The 14,590-nt window shown below is 36.0% G+C and overlaps 1 protein-coding gene and 2 non-coding genes across 5 annotated transcripts in view; 2 read left to right on the top strand and 1 right to left on the bottom strand.

The window, feature by feature from the left end:
• Nucleotides 1–14,590, top strand: part of Hs3st-a (Heparan sulfate 3-O sulfotransferase-A) — a 271,429-nt gene that overhangs the window by 145,216 nt on the left and 111,623 nt on the right. The window lies entirely within an intron of this gene.
• LOC143372764 (U6 spliceosomal RNA) lies at nucleotides 1,350–1,456 on the top strand. Its single transcript, XR_013086358.1, has one exon. It is a non-coding gene; the product is annotated as a U6 spliceosomal RNA (small nuclear RNA).
• Nucleotides 10,002–10,108, bottom strand: LOC143372763 (U6 spliceosomal RNA). Its single transcript, XR_013086357.1, has one exon. It is a non-coding gene; the product is annotated as a U6 spliceosomal RNA (small nuclear RNA).

Raw genomic sequence — 14,590 nt, 5'->3', positions numbered from 1 at the left:
CGTAGATTTTTGGCCGTGATGCAGCTGTGTTTCGTCACGTTGAGTTAAGGGGAGAGGGGTCATTTGGATCGGGAATAAAAGGAGTTTCCTTTCAGGTTTTTTGCAGAACAATCTATACAACCAAATGAGTTCAGGTGTTAGGTAAGAAATTGCATAGGTACATTTTCCACTCAAAATAACAAATAGTAATAATAATACTGGCATCGGCGTGGGACATCCCTTCGGTAAATTGCTTAAACCACAACCGGCGAGCAGAAACGAAAAACGGAACAGAATTTTAATTACTCTTAAGATGACTTTATGGTGAACTTAAAAAAAATCTAATTAAGAAAGATGTATCAACTTAACACAGAGGAATGCATTTTCTTACGCTCTTTTTCGATGTTTCTTGCAAGAAATAATATTTTCAAAAATATTGTTTATTTCTGTGGTCTAGCTAGCGTATATTTATCTTAATACTTTGTAATTAAAATACCGTTCCATTTTTTGTTTTTATTCAGCGGTTCTGGTTTTATATGACCGGCAATTTAAATAAATAAATAAACAGACGTCCCACGCCGGAGCAAATATTATTATAATTACGTGTTATTTCAAGTGGAAAATATGTATGAAATTTCTTCATCGCATATATCATGTAAAACCTGAACTCATTTGGTTTTGTAGGTTTCTCTACAAAAAAATCTGAAAGAAAATTCATTTTATTCCCAATAATTCCTTAGGAACAGATCAGGTTGTATTTGACTACTGTATGGTAGACTTAAGTGCGAAATAGTGGCTCTGCTTTCGTGTCTTTAGTGAGGTTTGAATCGTTCTAACGTTTTACTGTGTTAGTTTTCTGTATAACTAATTGCTCTGATTTTTTCTCTTGTTAAACTGATCCAATTTTTCTTTTTCACATAAAATTAGGGTTAAAGATTGTCGTAATAAAGCGAGTTCAGTATGGTTTATGGAATGCTTGATGTGATAGTGAAGGGTAGACAAAATAGAATTCATGGCTAAACATTAGAATTCATAACAATTTATTATAATAACAATCTGAAAATATAGAAGAAACTACTAAAAATAGTCGAAAAAACTAAATGTGTGAAGCTACATTCACGTTATCTTGAGTTCTGTAATATTATAGGTTATCTTTAATTTATGTTCGTATAATATAATCAGTTACATAACATTTGCAGTTTTTAATTCCCCCAGGAACATCATTTTATTCAAAAATGTTTATTTTCGCTTATAGAATCTATTATCGATTATGTTGCACTGATCTGCCACTAGATGGCGCACTACCTTTCTCGCTAGTGGTCGAACAGGCCTCCTTTCGTATATATACGAAAAGAAAAGAGTGACATATCGTACTTGCTTCGGCAGTACATATACTAAAATTGGAACGATACAGAGAAGATTAGCATGGCCCCTGCGCAAGGATGACACGCAAAATCGTGAAGCGTTCCACATTTTTTGTCATTTGTTGCGTGATGTATTTTTCACCACTTCGGAGCACTTATACGTGAGTGTATTTTCAACCGACAGTTGGGCTACAATTAGGTATTCTCATTTTAAATTTAAATTTTTATTAGTGATTTAAATAGATGGCTTAAACAAAATTTCTCATATACATACATACACAGACACTGATTTGCCTGAAAATATATAAGGTAGAAGCTATACACTCAAAATAGTAGATCTTTATTCTTAAAGCCAATACTTTCTATAATAATAATTGATTTAAAGTACAGAACACAGAATACAAAGATTTTATACTTAATTCTTCGTAAATTTGAAGCCCTAAACATAATGGCCTACTTTCATCCGAGGGGAGATGTAAAATATTTTGGAAACTACAGTTGTTTATCTGAGAGTTTTAAATCACGCGCAATTTTGCTCACTAAATTTGAAATCTTGGAAAATTCAAGTTAATAATAAAAATACTGCTTTTTGAGTTGCCTATAATTACTGTTACTGATATTGTACATGAATATTACGAGTACATGCAGGACCTCTGTATATGCAAAATGTAGAATTTAAACACCTAAAAATTGAATCTTCTATATTTTTAAACACTTTCACGCACAAGTTTCCTTATTTTGGACATTGTTAGTGTTTCTACCTACTGATGTTACTATTACAATCGTTCTATGCTTTTCATGATTTAATTGACTGGCAACATCATCCACGTAATTTTATTTTTCAAAAACCAAGTAAAAAAAAAACAGTCACAAAACTCCCGGAATATTTAAGGTCAACATGATATCAAACTCGAAGCCTTAAAATAATATAGGAGCAGTCTATAACGTAACAAACAAAGGCGTACAATTTCATCTGTAGACCAAATATGAGCATAAATTAAATTAAATTAATCAATTACTATACTTATGCTTCTCCACTTATATTACATAAAGGTTTCGTGTCTACTTGCCCATTTTATTTAGTTAACGTGTATTCACCTTTTTCTCAAATAGAAGTACAATAAAAGTGCTGTAGAATTAGCTGTTTGAAATGTTAATGTTCGGCCTTCACGGAAAGACCAACGTCGACGTTTAATTGAAATTCTACAGAGATTCCATCTGACCTATTAGCATGAACTTGATCACAAGAACTCTTTTTCCATTCATGGGGCTCGTAATTTCGCGCCCACGCTCGATTTATAACGCCTACGAGCCTTTCAGCTACATCTCGTCGCCGGGGTAAAAGCCCGGAGCTTCTCTCTAGCCTTTTTAGACGTTGAATCGTAAGCAGCTGTGTCGTGGCTGGCCTTCTCTACCTTAATATTCCTTTAGTTCATTTGCAATTACAAGATTTTCTTTGCTGACTTTTTTAGGAGAATCGCGTTCTACGTTCAGCTTTCATCTCAGAAAGAAGAAACGGGAATCTGAGTGGTATACTTACATTCGTCAAGAGTGGTATATTGTACGCTTGTTGCGCAATGATATATTAAGGATAAGGGAGAAAACGGAGAATGTAGTAAAACAGCTTTATCGAGAAAATTAAGTTTAATACATTAGTCCAACCAGTAAAGAGACAAGGTTCAATGAATTTATATATGCATTCTTCATAACACGAAGCTTATACCCTAATAAGGCATCAGAAAAAAATTAATAACAAAATAATAGTTTTACATTATTTTAATATTTTTTTCAAGTTTGAGCATAGCAGCATAGATACTCAAACAAAATAAGAAATTTCCACTTCTATTATTATCAAAACAAGGAAAGCCACTCATTTGATTAATTATCAGACATTTTATCTGAAATGTGTACAATACTAACTTAGTATATGGTGTTAGGTCAGAAATGAAAGCAGAAACTGAAGTGTGCAGTCTTAAGAATCTTAAGGTAAACAGATCTCTGAGCGCAGTGATGCACTTCGAGTTATGTCAAACCATGAACCATCGAACCGATACTATAGGATGTTAAATGGTTAGACTAGTTTTAAGTTAACAAATCGACGATGAATGGTTGAAGCTCAGTCTTCAGTCAATCGCAGTCACAGCAAGGTACTCTTTTTATACGTATTCTGAACTTTTCAGAATTATCATCATGAGTGAAAATAATAATAAAAATAATAATAAGAAGTTAAAAGGGGGAAGTTTAATGCATTATTAACAATATTTAAAAAAAAAAAAATTCATATATATCAATTACTTTTGGGGGCTCTTACGCGAGAATCCCTCTTAACCGGTTAACTGGCAATGTATCATATATATTATTATATATGATCAAAATATAATCTGGCCAAATCTGCTTATGCATCATATATGATCAAAAAAAAATCTGGCCAATTCTGCTTATGTATCATATAAGATCAAATGGAATAACTTTTTTGATTTTCAAACGATTTGAATGAAACTTGGTATGTAATAGTGTTTGGGGTCGCTGAATCTGAATCTGGCATTGAAATTGTAAAATTCAATATGGCAAACTCAAACTGTTCGACCCAAAATGGCTGCCAAAAGGAGAAAAAAATAACCCCCGGAATCGATTCAGCGACTCAAAAAACCCCTGTATACTAAATTTTGCGCGATTCACTTAATTTTTCGACGTTGCCAGTTTGGGCACGAATATTAAAAAAAGCCGTGCCAGTTAACCGGTTAAGTAAAAATTCAACTTATGCACCTTATACAAAAGTAATATACAGGCTGTATCGAATGAAGTTTAGTTTGAATAAATCCGTTAGAAGCATTATTTTTTCACGTGAAAATTATATTATTCTAAAGTTTCATATAGGTAAAGATTTTGTACATGCTTGTCGAGTACTCGGTTGTTTAAAAAAGCTGAGTACGTATATCAACTTATCAAGTACCGCATTAACCAGCGGCCGTAGCCGTGATGGAAAACACCGGTTCTCGTTAGATCACCGAAGTTAAGCATCACGGGGCGGTGTACTGGGGAAAGATGGGAGACCACCTTTCTCCCAGTGCGCTGCCGCTGCTGGGACTCGAAGGAGAGAGGAGGGAAAAATGAACGACTAATGTTCGTTGGGCAATATAAGCAAAAATGCTTGAAACGCCATCCTGTGTAAAAAAAAAACACAGGAAAAACAAAAATACAAAATACAAGTACCGCATTACCCGAAATAATCGAGCTACCCGGCCCAATCGGGCTACCTGAAGGCCCGTATGTGGGGCCCCGGCCGAACCCGCCCGACTTTACCCGACCCGACCCGAGCCCGCAAAGTCGGATACCTGGCAGACCCCTAGAGGCAACGTCTCGTAAAATCGCTGAGCCTTAAGGGGCCTAGGCAGTCGAAATTCGTTCGCAATCAGGAAAAAAATGAAGAGTAACAAATATTCGAGGAAAACGCGTTTAAAGTTTCTGGGCCAAGGCGACGCTATAGGTTGCCGCTTCACGTTTTTAGCTGCCAAATCTACAATTTTGCGAATTTTACTATAAACCAAGCGGCATTTTATTCAGAAAGGATTGTACTTTCGGAAAATGCAATAAAAAATCGATTTTTCGACTGCCTAGTCCCCTTAAGATCGCTAAATTTTTTTAAGACCATGGGGTCTTCATATTTTGCTTTTGAAATTGCCAGAAGTTTTTTGTATGCTCTATTGGGAAGTCCGAACTCTCTTGTTTTTTATAATGATGATGAGGGTACTCAATTAACGACCATTATAGATAGCTCGATAAAAAATATCACGTAATATTGGCATTTCCTTCACTTACTGAATGGGAAATGTGCATCTCATAACAAATTTTTCTCGCAGGAAACATCTCCATTCCCTTATCATAATTTCTTATTTTACGTTGACGATAGGAGCTTATGCTTAGGCAAAGAGCGGGGACATTCCGTGTTCCGTTCCTGTGCAGAGTGTACATTTCCTGTTTTCAACCAGTGTACCAAATCTTTAACGTTATCTTGCGGGGGAATTTGAACTTTATAACCCTTTGTCACTCCACAGTTCTGTAGTTCCAGTTCCCAGAAAAATGGATATCCCCGGTTCCCCCTTTCCCTTCATATCTATTAACAAAATTATAGTGTGCTATAGTAACGATATAGTAGCAAAGTTTACAGACGTTACAGAACTCTTCCAGGAAAGCCTTCTATCAGAAAACAGGTAGAACGTAGGATGGAAAATTTGGAGAGTTAAGGGATGGAAAATTAACTTTGTTTGATTTAGGTTCCACGTTCCCCTGAAAATCGCCTCTCAAATCGTTCAAACGCACACCACTCTTTATATTTCCCAACATTTCGATTTCAGCAAATTTGGAAACTTGCCTTGTTCGCCTCGAGTATTCTCCACTTATTTCTCGTTTCACTCAGCTCGTTGAAATTTCCATGGCCAGATGTTAAGTCGGCTGAAACGCAGGAAATGATACCTTTTGTTTGAATGCAGATCAAAATTTTAATTATCTCGCGGCATCGAAATACGAGCGATCGTATGCCAGAGTCGCAATTTGCATTTTCACTCTGCCATTTGAAATCTGAGCTTTCCCCCCGGATTGGTCCGCGATGCGCGCGCACGCTCGCGCAGGAAACGAAACGAGCGGTTCCCGGAGCATTATTTCACAGGACATTTGCCACAGGTGCCCTGACCTATCGGTGTGACCCTGGATTCCGCAGCTTTCATGCATCGCCGCTTTTTCCTGGTCGCATCTTTTTATTCTGACCGCTCCACCTCCGCTCGCGTTTCTTTTCCCGCTGCCCCCACACCACCACCTACCCTTTGCGCCCCCTTCAAGCTTCCCCCGTGCCATCCAACCTACCTTTCACAAGCAATACGTAACAAAAAGAAAAGAGAATGTATAAAGTAGGGAGCTTGGCTCGCATAATTATTATTTGAAACACAGTTACACTTTACGTTTGTTCCGCGGCATTTATTCAGATGTGTATTGACAAAGTTAGGGAGATTTCACAGCGCACTTACAATTAGTACTCTATGTGAGTCCTAATGGCAGTGGAATTGTTCACGAATTTATTTATTGCGAAGCATCGCGAGTTCGAAGTACGTAAACCCATACTGTTTTAAGTCTTTGCTGTCTAAAATTATTTGAAGCTTTAGTAGAAGCATGATTAATCAATTTGTAGGTCTACCTTGTGTGTACTGATTAGGGATGCCGATCTTTCCCATAGAATCGATTTCTCGATTCAATTCAGATCGCTATACAAAGAATCGATTCGTAAAAAAATCGGACCTTAACCCTTAACTGGTATACTGTTTTTGGCAAACGTGACTGGTATACTGGGGTCGTGGCAGACCCCAAATAAAAAAGGGCACAGAAATTTGTAAAGTCGACACTAGAGCAACCACTATGAATATTTTCATCTTAGGTAATGTATAAAATAATAGAAGCGTAGAAAGTTAAACTATTATTATAAAATTAATTAGAAATTCAGTTTAGCAACTTAGACAACCGAAAATTGTACATCGAACTTTGGGTGCTTGGGGTCACGAGCGACCCCAGGATACTAGTTAAGGGTTAAAAATCGATTCCATCGAGATCGATTCATTGTGATAAAAAAATATAAAGGGTAGTTCCGGGTGATTCTGACTTCCCCGTGAGAAATTTGAGCGCAGGTTGATGCCCGTGGTGCGCTAATGCTCGCTGCTTGCTGAACGAGGATATTAGAATCGGAATACAACGAAAGAAACAATTTAAACACAAACAAGGGACATAAACTTTAATAATACTCATCAGAAACTGAATTTGGATTTGATACAAATTGGAAATTCACAGGATATGCTTTATAACACGTTTTACAAAGCCTATCGGTTTTACATAGGTATTTTGTTAATTACAAAATATCCTTAGATACTAGGAACCAATCGGAGAATTATTGATAATAAGATAAATTCCTATTCGTCGTTACATTTCCTCTCGGATATCGGTTTCTTACTTAACAAGCGCTTAACAGCTTTGCGCTGGCTTTACACATTTAGGAGAAGGGATAAAAGTGGAGTTCAAATGTTCAAACTTCCGCTTCCAGGTATAAGTATTGATTAATTTATAATCTTGAAGTATATTTATTAAAAGAATCTGTAACTATTTTCAAACTCCTCGGACTTGTGCTAACATCACTTTTGCTTCCCTTTCCGACTATATTTATATGGTCTGATTCAAACTTCGCGCTTCTAGAGCTTACGCTACACGCCGCTAGGCGGGAGTCGCAGCAATATCGCCGCATGTAAAAATCGATCCACGATCTCTTTGATTGCGATACGATTTTCGATTCGATCCCTGTCGTGAGGGTCGATTTAAAAAATCGAAAATCGTGACACGAAAGATCGATCTTCGAAAGATCGATTTTAAATCGGCATCCCTAGTACTGATATTGCTGTCTAATATTTTAATTAGAGACCATGTTATGGTACGTGTAGTAAAAAGACACGTGTACACGGGTACGTATTTGTTTATTTTGATCACAATTGGGCATTAACTACGGGAGAATGGGCAATGACGGTCACTTAAGCAATAAGTGTAATAAAACCGAGTGATGTTTCTCAATTTTAAGGATTATCGTTGCGTCTAAAAAGAAACTCGCTTATTACCAGTGACGCCTTAATTTTTTGTATCGAAATAGGTAATCGATTAAATAAATCTTGTTAATTTTATAATTGTGTTATTAGTTACAATCTGAAAAATTTGTAAAACCATACTTTCCGCATATTATTCTAGTAAATATATTTAAATACATTAATTCTTTTACGAATTTCGCAATCCTTCAGAGTTCTGGGATATCTGTAGATATTAAAAATCAGACGAATCAAAATACGGATACGTTAATATACGTGTATTTATAAATACACGTGTATCTAAATTCACGTGTATTTAAATACACGTGAAATAGGGATCTCTAATTTAAATGTTGTATTTGGTATTTCATTTTAGTTTCTAGTAAATTCTGATATATTCATTGAAAAGTGAAATATTAGTTGCGTAGCAACAAAAAATATGATTTCTTTCGAACTATACTCAAGTAACAATGACTCCGCAGCAATTTCAAGCTTACCTACTCCTCACACACCGAGTGACAAATCAAGGAAACGTTCTTTATTTCGATTATAAAAGTGGCGCAAGGTTTAGTAGACCAAGAACTGTGCAAACGTCGTTCTCGTGGATTCTTCCTTTTGGAGCAGCTTATCTTGCTAAAAACGATGCAGATTAAGAGGAAGAAAGGGTATTTGGCAAGTTTTAAGTGAGCAGAAGGAGGCCATCAAGGAATTGCTGGCAGTTGCATAATTCCTCGAGACGGACCGGAGTATTCTCGGCGGTACTATTTTGCAGGGATAGCGGTGTCCTCTAGGTACTCTATCCCTACTTGGCAAAAAGAGTTCCTCCTGGCCTTGTGGGCTGCGCGTTCTCTAGAAAGTTTATTCTCCGGCTCAGATTTTTATGCTCACACGCGTTAGATTACGTCGCGAGTACCTACTTTCCACGGGCGAGGGGGCTAAAATACGGTTCCAAGTTTCGCGAGTCCTGTTCTTATCGCGGCATAGGCGCGCTCCTTCTGTAACCTCGCTTCGAACAGAGGCAGTAAGCACTTCTTCTTTGTCGTTACTTCGTGGATCGTCGTGATTCTCTTCGTTTCAAATTTTCCACAGGTTTCGTTGACGCGTCTCGCAGAAGTAGTTTATTCCTCTAGCCACGTTCGATATTTTGGCTTCCAATTCAGTCGATGCAACGTAGAAATGTATTTGGCAGCTCTGTGGCATTCTAATGGCTTCGTTATGGCTGCAGGAATACAGTATTCTTGCGCAGTGAATTTTCAAGAGGACAATCATTTTTTGGGGATTTTAAGACACACAGCAGAATACGTATAGTGCCTATTATTTAAGTGAATGTTTAGCATCGCGAATACAATTTTTTCTGTTCGAGGAGCTTCCCCTTTTTTCCTTTTTGCTAATGTAACTGCATACGTAGTCGTAATATTTGCACATTTTAGTCGACTCTGTCAAGTGTATACCATAAGAACACCTTAAGGGGAGAGGGTCAATTTTTAGGTATTTAAAGTCTGCATTTTGCATATATGTAGGTCCTGCATGTGCTATAATATTCATGTATCAGTAACAGTATAAGTAGCTCAAAAAGCTGCATTTTTATTATTAACTTGAATTTTCCAAGATTTCAAATTTAATGTGCAAAATTGCACGTATTTTAAAAAATCTTGGATAAACAACTGATATTCCAAAAATATTTTAAATCTCCCCTCGGATGAAAGTAGGCCATTTTGTTTAGGGCTTCAAATTTACAAAGAATTAAATATAAAATTGTTTGTATTCTGTGTTCTCTGCTTTGAACCAATTATTATTATAGAAAGTATTGGCTTTAAGAACAAAGATCTACTATTTTGAGTGTATAGCTTCTACCTTATATATTTTCAGGCAAATCAGTGTCTGCGTATGTATGTATATGAGAAATTTTGTTTAAGCCATCTATTTAAATCACTAATAAAAATTTAAATTTAAAATGAGAATACCTAATTGTAGCCCAACTGTCGGTTGAAAATACATTCACGTATAAGTGCTCCGAAGTGGTGAAAAATACATCACGCAACAAATGACAAAAAATGTGGAACGCTTCACGATTTTGCGTGTCATCCTTGCGCAGGGGCCATGCTAATCTTCTCTGTATCGTTCCAATTTTAGTATATGTACTGCCGAAGCAAGTACGATATGTCATTCTTTGCTTTTCGTATATATACGAAAGGAGGCCTGTTCGACCACCAGCGAGAAAGGTAGTGCGCCATCTAGCGGCAGATCAGTGCAACTTAATCGATAATAGATTCTATAAGCGAAAATAAACATTTTTGAATAAAATCATGTTCCTGGGGGAACTAAAAACTGCAAATGTTATGTGACTGATTATATTATACGAACATAAATGAAAGATAACCTATAATTTTACAGAACTCAAGATAACGTGAATGTAGCTTCACACATTTAGTTTTGTCGACTATTTTTAGTAGTTTCTTCTATATTTTCAGATTGTTATTATAATAAATTGTTATAAATTCTAATGTTTACCCCTAAATCTAAGAAATGTAAATATTTTATTTACACTCAACATGGCTCGGCCTTAAAGGGTTAAAAAAATCAGGATTTCAAATTTAAATAGCCGCCGTTTTGTTTTAAATTAATATTTCGGAAAATTCCCTCCGCCAATCTGAGGATACATTAATATATTAACGAAATCTTTTTCGTATTTTGATTTTAGATAATCTGGTTCCGAATGGCAGTGCTCACCGCAAAAGCAAATGTTTAAAAAGGCTTTTTGGATGTGGCTTGTTATTTCGTTATAAACCTAAATATTTTTCTACGAAAAAATTACCAAATGTTCTTTAAATGTTGCTCTTTTAAACTCAAAAAGTTTTGTAAAAATATATGCTTCCGCTTCTTAAAAAAAAATTCACAAATATCCGCCTCTTTTCGGGCGCCTGACTAGGTATAACCCCTTAAAGGGTACTTCAGTTTAGGAATTCGGAGCCCAATAATAAAATCTCTAAGGTGGAAAATTGTTCTGAGCCTTTTGTTTACATTTTCAAATACAAAAAGTATACGTAATATTCCGTCCTTCGTAATTCGATCTTCTGGAACATTAATTATAATCAGAAAGATTGGTATACGATTCACTGAATTGTATCATACTTTTCAATAGGCGTCGAATTTTCAAAATTGTGCCACCTCAGGCAACTAATAAACTCAGTTTAAATACATAAGGGCAGCATCAATCCTTCGAATCACAAAATACAATTATTTCATTTCAATGCTTCCTGCAAATTGACTTCAACAATTTTAACGCCACCGAATTCCTCATATTTCAGCCACCTATATTTGTTTATACATATGTATAATCACTATTCCTATCAGTCCTGTCCGTTTATACATTCCCCCCTCGGAATTTTCAATTCCCCCGTGCTCGATGGAATTTCAAATATTAAAGAGGGCAACGACACTTTAACGATGCGCAGGATTCATTTCTCGAATGAAAAGAAAGAACAAAGCTATCGCTTCGTTTTATCATTCGACGGATGCTGCCCTTTTTCTTTCTTTTCCCCTCTTTTTTTATCGGTTCATCCTTTATTCCAATCACAGGCAAGCGCATACACGCGGCCCAGTTCTTTTCTCCGCCATTCAACGTTCCTTCGATTCGAGCGAAATGTTTCAGAAGCAATTTTTCCCTGATGCACGAAATCACGGTTCGTTTGAAGCCACGGTTCGTGGACCGTGTAATCAGACATCCCCATTCGCGCCTAATTAATACTTGTTTCCATCGCCTGTGATGATGTCTGCGCGCTGCGAAATTAAGGCTGAAATGCCTGTGAAAGCTGGCGTTTTATTTTCGAATTTTGGATCCCTCTCTTTCATTCTCGCGAGTCTTCTCGGTACCTGGCTCAATCTGGCCGTCAATTAGCATTTCTAGTTCCCTGTATAATGAGTAGAATTTGATTCATTTAAAAACGAGTAACAAAAATTCATATTTCTTCGTTTTCGAGGAAATAAGGTTTGTACAGTGATTCTTGGAACTTCGATGTACAGGGTGTTAAAAAAGTGATGGTTACTGCTTTCGGGGGTGAATCTAAACCTCTGGATCGGTGGAGGTTTGTATAAAAAAACTTGCTGCAAAATTGTTTATAATATTGAAAATTAATGTTAATTTTTTTTACATCGACATACTCTCCTCTTCGAAATAAGAAAAGTCTGAAAGGAACCATATGTCGCAAACTGTGTAGAGTCACCCCTGAAAGCAGTAAACCATCACTTTTTTAACACCCTGTACATACTTTAACAGCTTTGAGTGACAATACTAGAAGGTATTAAGATGTCTGCAGTTTTTAACAGAAGAGAGGTTGCTTTTTATTGTGATAATGCATTGGCTTGTAATAATTAATCAACAAAAATTAGAAACACTCGAAAATTTGGATTGTGATGTAATCAGCCATGACGTAACATTACCATCTGTTCCTATCGTTGCAAAATTTGTTAAATCATGAGGAATTCAATAATTAAGGTGAAATTAGCGGTGCTACCTGAGAAACTTCTATTTGGAAAAATGCAAATTCTTTCGAAAATGAGAGATGAAAGGACCAAAAAGTAGTCTGAGATAAGAATAAACAATTTTATATATTATGATTTGATTTCATTATTTATTCAAGCTACGTCATTCCAAAGAGTGATTGAGGAAAGTGGCACAATTATTCAATAGACCTAATCTCAGAAATTATTTTATATTCTTATTTGTAGATGATGTATTCTTTTATTTTTAAACATTTTTCTTCCCTCTTCTTATCATAATTATATTCTGCGCCTTGTAATGTTTCTGATAAATAGAACCGCTTTGATGACACTTGGTCCCACTGTACAGCTTTTGTTGTGGCCGTAATAATATTGACATGGAAGTTATAAAATAGTTAAATAAGTTCCCCAGTTAGCTAACTGGATTAGAGTACCGTGTCAGAGCGGTCAGGGTAATTTAAGTTGGAAATCCTTTCGCGTTGAAACTTCCCACAATTATTAAGGTATTAATTCACTTTTTAAGCTGCTTTAGTTTCCTTCTTTTTCGCGATTGCAAGAAGGTGGAATTATGTCCTGTGACAGGCTAGCATCGCAACGCTGTAATTAATTTTTTCCTTTAAACTTTCCATATTATCGCAAAATAACAGTGTACAGTGTGTCCTCGGGAGCATTAAACAGCTGGATATCTCCTAATGTATTGGAGATAAAAAAATATATTTATATGGAATTGCATGGATCGAGAGGGAAAATTTATTACCACAGACGCATTTTAACTTTGATTATTATTTTAAAAGGTACGATGGTCAAGTTCGGTTGGTTTGTATACACCCTATTTCCACTGGTTTTCGAAATATTGCGCTGGCAAATTTTCTGATTTCCACTGGAAGAAAACCTGCCGGAATAGCAAGCACCGGGGGTGGTATTATTCGCGCCACTGGTGGCACGCGTTGGGCATTGCCTGTTGAAACAGATACCTACCTGCCGAAGGTCTACGCCAGGAGTGGCAGGCCCAAAGCCTGGACAATTCTTTTCCGCCACAAAAGTTAGCACAATTATTTATTAATCGGTATGAAAATTGGTGGAAATCTTCCTTGTATATTAAGGAAAAACTTTCTCCCTGCAAGTTATATGTACCTCAAAATTGCGTCGATACTTTTTAGCGGCGAACGTTGAAAAACATGGGTTATGTCCAGTATTACTTTTTAATTAAATATTATTACATTTTTTAACATAAGGGTTTTGTACATACACTCTACGGCTTCGCTAGAGTTTTCTGAAGTTATGTTTTAAGTCTCATAACTATCCGTTAATAATTACTCAAGTTATCGCGATTTATGTTTAAAGAAATAATGATTTTGGACGATGAACAATTTTTTGTTTCTAATTTTTAGCTCGAATAGTAATAATTGGATAAACAAACTGTAAATAGAAAAAATGTGTGTCGTGATGAGCTTTACAACACTATATTTTTTAAAATTCAGTTTAACAATTATTTTTCCCCATTTTCGTGCGATAGTCCCCTTATTGCGTCCGACCCTTGAATTGCTAGCGTTTTTATTCATATGAATTTAAGCAATTTCTAGTAAAATATTAAGGGGACCCTCCGGTCTAAAAGTCGATTTTTTTTTATGTCATTTTTTTAATATTCAACCTTTTAAGAATACGTGTTTAAAAGGATTTGATGAACTCGGCGCCCGCGTAAAACTTTAAACGCGTTCTTCTCGAAACAGAGTTCTCAAAACAGTGGGACCTGTATCTCCAAATGTTATTATCCGATTCTACTGAAACTTTTTTTATTTTAAAGCATATACTTCTGGCTAAGGGGAAGACCAGAAAAAATTACAAAAAATTAAAAATTTATAATTTTCTAAGGTGTTGAAAGGATGAAAACTATAGGGAAAAAGTGATTTCAAACTTCAAGTGTCGTTGTTTTCTAAAAAAAATGTCATTTTGTAATTTTTCTGGTTTCCCCCTTAGCCAGAAATATATACTTCAAAATAAAAAAAGTTTCAGTCGAATCGGATAATAACTTTTGGAGATACAGGTCCCACCGATTGGGATCAATTTTTGACGCCTTGACTTTAACGACTCCTCAGTGTCGTCTGCAATGATTAATTATAAAACAAAAAATACATTTCT

Source organism: Andrena cerasifolii, chromosome 8, assembly GCF_050908995.1.
Source record: "Andrena cerasifolii isolate SP2316 chromosome 8, iyAndCera1_principal, whole genome shotgun sequence".
Classification (NCBI taxonomy): domain Eukaryota; kingdom Metazoa; phylum Arthropoda; class Insecta; order Hymenoptera; family Andrenidae; genus Andrena; species Andrena cerasifolii.
The sequence above is the reverse complement of the archived record's forward strand: the minus strand, read 5'-3'. Positions and strand labels throughout refer to the sequence as shown.